The sequence below is a fragment of the Phascolarctos cinereus genome, unplaced genomic scaffold (genome assembly GCF_003287225.1).
Source record: "Phascolarctos cinereus isolate Bilbo 61053 unplaced genomic scaffold, phaCin_HiC Scaffold_726;HRSCAF=1367, whole genome shotgun sequence".
NCBI classification, from domain to species: Eukaryota; Metazoa; Chordata; class Mammalia; order Diprotodontia; family Phascolarctidae; genus Phascolarctos; species Phascolarctos cinereus.
This window is the reverse complement of record NW_027556098.1, coordinates 412,351,286-412,359,693: the sequence shown is the minus strand read 5'-3', so window position 1 is coordinate 412,359,693 and position 8,408 is coordinate 412,351,286. Positions and strand designations below refer to the sequence as shown.

The following is an 8,408-nucleotide window of genomic DNA, read 5'->3' as shown; positions in this document are numbered from 1 at the left end:
CTCCTACAACCTGCCTTGTGATGCTGCTATCCCAACCTGGAAGCCTATGTCTTCTCCCTTTCCCCCAACATCTGCTGCTGAGAAAGATTCTGCCCCCAAGGATGGATTCTGTCCCTGGGTTTCAAACCAGGTCATAGAGTAAGGGATGTTAGAGCTCAGAGAGTCCTTAGAACAGAATATCAGAGGTAGGAGAACCCTAGGAAGGTGGAATATCAGAGCTGGAAGGGCCATTACAACATAGAGAATTAGAACTGGGAGAACTTTTAAAACACCAAATGTCAGAATTGGGAGGAACCTCAGACAAGAGAAGGTCAGTGCTGGGAGGCTTCTTAAAATATAGAAAGTGAAGATTGAAAAGAAAGTTAGGACCCAGATCAATAATCAATCAATAAACATTTATTAAGCACCTACTATGTGCCAGCCACTACACTAAGTGCACGGACTATCAGGGTGGGAAGATACATCAGATGTGGAGTTTTATTCCCTCATTTTAGAGACGGGAGAACTGAGGCTCACGAGTGAGATAAGGGACTTCTCCCTAGGTCACACAGCAAGCCAGTGGCCGAGCTGGGAGCCAGGGCTGCTCCGGAGTTAGGGTAGGTCCCGTAGAAATAATGCAGGCTGTGCCTTGCTCTGCCCATCTCCATCTCTCTTCCCTCTAAACTTCTTCTTGGGGTGGTTCCTCATGTAATAGGGAATGTATGATGATAAAATAAATGTGTTTCTATTTAACCAGCAGTGGAGGCTGAGTTTTGTTTTGGGAGGTGGGGGTGGATGGGAAGTGGGGAGGCACCAAGCAGGCCCCTGAGGCAAGGTCAGGGCACCAAGCTCTCTCTCCCACATCGAGCTGGGCCAGAAGCTAGAGGTGTGAACCCCAAGGTGGCTAGGGTGCCCTAGCAGGAATCTCCCTGCAAAAGGAAGAAGGCTTGGCCTTCCCTTCCAAGGACTCCCAGTCTGAGCAGGAAACATGGCTGTATGCCTGACCACTGGCTGCTTTAGGTCCCCTCCATACCACTCTCCGTTCTGAAGCAACCTCATTTACATCCTATACCAGAAGAAGGGAACAGTCTGGGGAATAAGGAAATGAAACCTCAAAGGTTTCAGATATCTAGGAGTTTATAGGATAAGATTTATAGCTGAAAGGGATCTCAGAGGCCAGACTGTCAACTCCCTTTCACAGAAAAAGAAAACCAGTCCCCAGGAGGGTAGGTCCAAGGTCACAAAGTTAATGAATGTTAGAAGCAGGATTTGAACTCCATGCTCGTGAAAAGGGGCATCTGGTCTCAGCTGAACTCCTCACATACCCTGCCACACCTGAGCTGCCACACTGGCTGCTTCCAAGAAGGCTTCCAGGGCCAATCCCCGCCAGCCTGGGAGTTTCAGGAAGTCCTACAGCCAATGGAGGGAAGGCAGGGCCTTCTCCAATCTCTTCTTCCCAGTCTCTAGCCTTGGGTAAGTGGGTAAGCTCCCTTGGCCCCAGAGCTAGGAGTGGGAAGTTGGGCCCTGCCCCTCCTCTGCCTCACTATGAGACCCTGGCCTAGGTCCCACTCCTTCCCTTGGTCTTGGTTTCCCCATCTGTCTAGAGGATTTGGCCAAGGCGACCTTTGCGATCCCTTCCTGCCCTGACACTCTGGGATTTGGTGACTCCCTGCTGGGTCCCGAGAGGCCCTGGGAAGGAGACAGGAATTTCATTTGTTTCCTTGTTTTTCTTCCTCAAAGGGAAGGGGAAGGGACATAGCTAAAGGCAGCCAAGAGTGAGGGCTGAATTCTGCCCTCTGGGAGCCACCCCTCCCAGCTTTCAGCTAGAGGTGTTCAGAGGAGGGTGAGGGGAGGGAGCTGTGCTGATGGGCAAAGCGCAGGGGGGAGGGATACAGGGGGAGAGGGCTGTGACATGCATGGGGGGGTGGCGGGAGGAGAAGGCTCTCTGCTTGTTCTAAGGGAGAGAGCCTTGAGACCTTTCCTGCCTCTGCCCCTCCCTGGGTAGGTTCGTTGTGTAGCTTTCGCCAAATTCATTCCCCTCTCTGAGATTTGGCTTCCATGGCATTGGAAAAATGAAAGTGGCACATATCGAGGGCAACGGCCCAGCTTGAATACAAGACCCAGAATGTCAGACCTAAGGAAGAGTATAAGGGGACTGGTCCCAGGGGCTGGCAAGGAATTTGGGAAATTCATTAAAATCCATCCCCTCCCACCTAATTTTACAGAAAGGAAAATGAGATTAGGAACAGGAAGTCACTTGCCCAGTGTTGCAGAGCAAATAAGGGAAGAAGGTCACGTGGGAACCAGAGCTCCTGGGGCCTGTAAATTATCACACTGTATTAACTCCCCTCCACCCCAGCCTGGAGTCTGTGATAACTTCTAAGAGTGGGGAGCTGGCAGGGAGGGACGGAGGGAGGAACGGAGGGAGGGAGGAGGAGGAGGAGGAGGAGGAGGAGGAGGCATCCTCCTACATCTCCCCCATCACCCCTGCCCTTTCTGCTCTCTGGGATGCCTTCAGTATCTGGTGGACTGCCCATGGGCAACATAGGTCAGGCTGCCTCTCCTGGGCTCTACTCAGCAGACCTGCGAGTGTTGAGGGGTGGAGGTGGGGTTCAGACCCAGGACTCCCAGCGTGACTGTGGGCTGCGGTGGCACAAGGATGGTGGTGAGTGTGCTTGGCCATGCAGCTATTGATAAGACAGATAGCTGGCTAAAAAGAAAGCAATTTATTATAACAAGTTACAGCTACGGCTTCTCAGGGCTAGGGTTTCTCCTGAAAGGGACCCTAGAAAGCAGGCCAGAGGGATTAGCCAAGCAGAGGAAACCCCTCTGTTTGCCCCCCCTCTTCCCACCAGCAGGACTCATCGCCCTTCCCCCAACAAAGGGCCCCAATTGTGCCCCCACCTCCTTCCCACAGCTTCTTCAGGATCTTCTGGATGCACTGAGCAGAGAGTAGGAGGACCTCAGAACCGGCATGATGAATTTTAAGTTGGAGTTGAAGGGCCACAGCAACAAGCTCTGAGGAAAGCAGGGAGCACAGTGGTCAGGAGGCAGCCTGGCCTCAGCCTGAGCCAAGAGCAATGGGGCCTGGGGCACTGCCCCCTCAGTGCCTCCTAACACACCTCCAGGAGAAACATAGCCCAGCAGATGACTGCTGACTTAGGAACATTAGCCATGGAGCACAGTTGTATTTACCTTCATAAGCATTTCCCAATTACATTTTGAGCTGGTCTGGGGAGCATTTTGGTGTTTTTCAGTCCAGGAGTTTTGATATCTCTAGACTACATGATCTCTAAGGCCCTCTCAGCTCTGACATTTCCTGCTCTAAGGGCCCTCCCAGCTCTAACATTCCCTGTTCTAAGGGCCCTCCCAGCTCTGACATTCCATATTCAAAGTCCCTCCCAGCTCTTGCATTCTCTGTTCTAAGGTCCCTTATATTTCTGTTATTCTCTATTCTCAGGTGTTCCTTCCAGCTCTGATAGTCCAAGATTCTTCCACATGACTGCTATACATTATCTTGCCAGTCAGCCAGTAAGCATTTATTAAGACCTTACTACGTGCCCAGTATTGTGCTAAGTGCTCGAAATACAAATACAAGCAGAAACAAAGACAGTCCCTGCCATGAAGAAGCTTTGCTTCTAATGGAGTGCTAAAAAGAAGCTGAAAAACGGGAAGAGAAAAGGTAGGGGAAGTTCTGTGCAGATGACTGCAGTGCAGCCTGGAGAGGGCTGAAAATAACTGTTGCCTGGGCCTTCCCCTTAAAATGGAAGTTCTAGAAGGAACAAATCAATCAGAAGGCAAAGCCTTAGGGGGCAGAGAATGCTGAGGATGAGGCAGCTGGTAATGCAGTAGATAGAGTGCTGGGCTTGGAGTTAGAAAGACCTGAATTTGGGGCAGCTAGGTGGCACAGTGTCTAAAATCAAAAGGACCTGAGTTCAAATCTGGCCTCAGATGAAACATTTGACACTTACACTGTGTGACCCTGAGCAAGTGGCTTAAACCTAACTGCCCAAGAAAGAAAAAAGAAAGAACAAGAGAAAGAAACAAGAGAAAGAAACAAAGAAAGAGAAAGAAAGAAAGAAAGGAAGGAAGGAAGAAAGGAAGGAAGGAAGGAAGGAAGGAAGGAAGGAAGGAAGGAAGGAAGGAAGGAAGGAAGGAAGGAAGGAAGGAAGACCTAAATTCAAATCTGGTCTCAAACACTTACTAACTATGCTACCCTGGGCAAGTCACTTAACCTCAACCTGCCAGAGTTTCCCCAACTGTAAAATGGGGATAATAACAGCATCTACCTCCCAGGGTTGGCATGAGAATCAAATGAGATATTTGTAAAGGGCTTAGCACATAGTAGATGTTATAAAGTGCTTCACCCCTTCCTCTCATCTATTCATTTTGTCCAATTGTGTCCAAATCGTAACCCCATTTGCCATTTCCTTCTCCAGATGAGGAAACTGAGGCAAACGGGTTCAGTGACTTGCCCAGAATCACACACCTAGTAAGAGTCTGAGGCTGAATTTGAACTCAGGAAGATGACCCTTTCTGACTCAGTTCCAGAGCTCTACCCCACGCAGCCACCTAGCGTACCCCACGTATTTATGCTGTATGAATTAAGAGAGGTTGCCTTGTGTTCTAATCTTCATGTTGCTAACAATAACTGTCTGGGAGTAAGACTCTGGTATATAGAGTATCAACCTCATTTAACATTGTATAAATTATGTCCCTACTGTTTCTAACGCTTTGGTATTATTTGACACGCTGTACACTACAGTCTGTTACTTCAAGGCTTTGCACACAGCAGGTACTGGATAAATAGAATTCAGCCTCTGTGTTTGAAAACCCTGGGACTGGTGTGCGCAGTTGTCAAGGGGATAGAGTCAGATGGCCCAGGGGTTCTAGTTACCCAGGAGGCTACTGAATCCATCCCATACAGGAACAGATCTTCACTAGAACATACAGAGCACATGCTCCTCCAGCCTCAGCCTCAAGACCTCCAAGGAAGGGGAACTCGACTCTCAAGGCAACCCGGTGACCTTTGGACAGCTCTTATCCTCAGGAAGTTTGTCGTGATCTCAAGCCAAATCTGGCCACTTTTCAGTCCCTTCTTCCCTTGCCCCACCCCACTGCCAGCCCCTCTGCTCCCAGGTCTGCCCTCTGAGGCCAAAGAACATAGCAATTCCCTTCCTGCATGCAAGTACTAGAAAACAGCCATCATGATCCCCTTCTCTCTTCTCCAGATTGCGTACCACCAATTCCCTCAGCTGATGGCATGCTCTGGATACCAAGCCCTTCATCGTCCTGGTTTCCCACACTGGAAATTTTCTGGCCATTAATGTCCTTCTTAAACCATGGTGCCCAGAACTGAACACAGGCCTCCTCATCAAGTATGTGGGACAACCACCTCCTTATTCTTGGAAGCTACTGCCCCACTTTACATGGTTCAAAATCAGCTTTTTGGGGCACCCCATTACATGGCTGACTCATACTCAGCTTGTGGTCTGCTAACACCCTCAGCTCTTTTCTGACACACTCCTGCTTCACTATGTCTTTTCCATCGTATACCCTTTCTGGGTTTCACTGTCATATTCTGTAAATGAAGCAACTGGATGCAAAGTGGTCAAGCAGATAACTTGCCAGCACTGTAGTCTATGAGTATATGATCAAAAATTATGTTTCCTTTAAAAATAAAAACAGCATTTGGTAAACTTTTCTAAATGGCTCACTGGGGCAGCTAGGTGGCACACTGAATAGAACATCAACAACGGAGTCAGGAGGACCTGAGTTCAAGTGTGACTCCAGATCTTACTAGTTGTGTCACCCTGAGCAAGTCACTTAACTCCAATTTCCTTTTTAAAAAAAATAAGCTCACCCATCTCTCTGCATCCTTGGGCAAATGCTAGACCAAGAGATAAAATCCTTGGCAGTCAGTTCATCACCCTAATATTAGATGGAACCGTGGGAACTCACCTATCCAGAGTCCATTTATCTAATGTCCTAATCTCTAAGAAGTCAGCATTCAGGAACAACCTTATTGTTGCCTTTTGTATTTCTATCTTTTGCTCCATCACTTAATTCCATCAGTCACCTGCCCTTCTCTAGTTAACTCCATGTACCCTCTAATCCTTTTTAAAAAATTAAATTAAATCTATTTCCTCTCCTTCCCACTTTTCCTGTTTAAAAAGGAAGGAAAAAAAGCCCTTGCAATAAGTATGCCTAATCAAGCTAAGCAAAATCCCACACTGGCCATGTCCTAAACCTTAGGTCTTGGTTGCACCTGAGTTCATACTCTTCTGGGAGGGCGGGGTGGTCCATGCATCTCCAATCTGCTAATTCTATCTTCTCTGGACTTAGAGAACCAGAGCACCAAGGTTGTAAGAATTTTGTGTTGAATAAGAGCCAATAGGTTTAGAGTAAATACCCAGTGGGTTCTCCTTGAAGAAGATGAAGAAGCTTGCATGCACATGCACACATTTTGGAGCTAGGGTGTTTCTTTTGGGGGGTCTTGTCATATTCTTCATTGTTCTGGACCAACGACTTCTAGAGAACAGCATATCAAATAAGTAAGGCCCAGTGACCTCAATTCGGAAGGACAGAGTTCTTGTGAGCTGACTTGAGCCACCAAGTTCCACATACCTGCACTCTAGGCTGTTGATAAGAGCCCTAAACATCAAAGTTCCCACAGGGGTTCTAGGTAACTACATCCTGCATCATTGAATGTTATAGAACTGGCTGGGTTCCTGACAACCAAGTTCTAGAGAGTCATGAGCCCTATAACTGAAGGACCCCCCCCAACAAAAGCCAAGGTCTTAGGCATTGGTCAGACGGGCTTTGGATAAGTGAGTTCCCATTGTCCTGTCTAATATTATGACAACTGGCACCTGGGAATGGGTTCCAATCTGTAAATCTGGTGGAGGATTTCCTTCAAGGCCTCAAGACTCAGTATCAGACCCAGGGAGGAGGGGGCTTGCTCTGATGACTTTCTCAGAACATCTGAGCCCTCCACAAGCTATGTGGCTGAGAAGCTGAGGGGCCAATGGCCAGCATTCATACTGACAGGCTGTGGCACCCTCTCAGTGCCCCAGCAACTCAACAACTCTAGACTGCAGACAAGCTGTATTGGGAGAGGGAAGGTCCTCACCAGGAATTCCGTACCTCCTATGAAGTCACAGGCCCAGGAGCTCATCCTCTCCAAAAGGAGGACTCAGAGCTGTGATGGACCATGGAGATCACCTGATTACAGCCACTCTCAGTTCACAAGTGGAAAAATGTAAATTCTGGAGATTTGGTGTTAGAATCACAGATTTAGAGATGGAAGAGAGGACCCTGAGCCATCCACCTCATTGTACAGGAGAGGAAACTGAGTCTCAGAGATATTCAGTGGCTTGCTCAAGACCTCACAGCCAGGACTGGAATTTCCTAATCTAGTATTCTTTCCTGTGTACCAGACAAACCCTGGGCAAGGTGACTGATGAGGTCCAGTACATGGCAAGGCTAGGATTTCAGCCCAGGTCTTTGAATCCAAATCCAATGTTCTTTCCATGACACTATAACTGGGGCAGACATCTGACTTCATTCATGCCTCCCATTCTTTGTGAACCCCATGGGTTTTGCTCAAAACCTCTCACCCCAATCACATACACACACACACACACACACACACACACACACACACACTCCAACGATTCAACCTCTACCCAGGTGTGTACAGATAGGTGACAATGGCTAGAGCACTGGACCTGGAGTCTGGAATACCTGAGTTCAAATCCAGCCTGAGAAACTTACCACTGCGTGACCCCAGACAAGTCACTGAACAGCTGTCTGACTCAGTTTCCTCAATGGAAAATGAGGATAATAACAGCACCTATCTTGCCAGGGTTTGTGAGGACCATATGAGATCTTTGTAAAGGGGTTACAGAGTTCCTGACATGAAGAGTATCCTTCCTTCCCTCCTTAGCCAACCCATCAGCCAGGAGTTGTCTGGACACCTTCCCTATTAGTTCAACCAATGGGCACCCCAGTCACTTACGTGGACAGAGTGTAGGAAACACCCCCAGGTGAAGTTAGAGACGCCTACGGTGTCCAAGGCTTCTCTGGCAAAGTCATCTGAAGACTTCACCAAGAATTTTGTGGGTGGCATCTGGCTCATGTTGCTGGAAACTGCCAGGAGTAAGAGTCTGGAGAAAGAAGTTGATGACTAGATGAAGGGTCATAGCTCTCACTCTACCCACCTCCCAAAGCTTCCTCCCCTTTAGCTGCTCACCCATCTTGCCCCCACCCTCCTGCTACCTCACCAAAACCTGTTGCCTCTCATCAATCCCACTTACCTTGACCCCCTTGCCCTCTTCCCAAGCGCTCCCCCATCTCTCAGCCTCCTCACAGACTTTCCCATCCATCTCTTCGTAGGAGGCCCTAACAATCACACAAGCACATTCACA

At 48.5% G+C, this 8,408-nt stretch overlaps 2 long non-coding RNA genes across 2 annotated transcripts in view; one reads left to right on the top strand and one right to left on the bottom strand.

Moving 5' to 3' along the window:
* Positions 1 to 8,408, bottom strand: part of LOC110204027 (uncharacterized) — a 48,996-nt gene that overhangs the window by 32,543 nt on the left and 8,045 nt on the right. The window lies entirely within an intron of this gene.
* LOC144454264 (uncharacterized) lies at positions 1,170 to 5,282 on the top strand. The gene is made up of 3 exons (XR_013482611.1): positions 1,170 to 1,452; positions 3,440 to 3,661; positions 5,211 to 5,282. It is a non-coding gene; the product is annotated as an uncharacterized LOC144454264 (long non-coding RNA).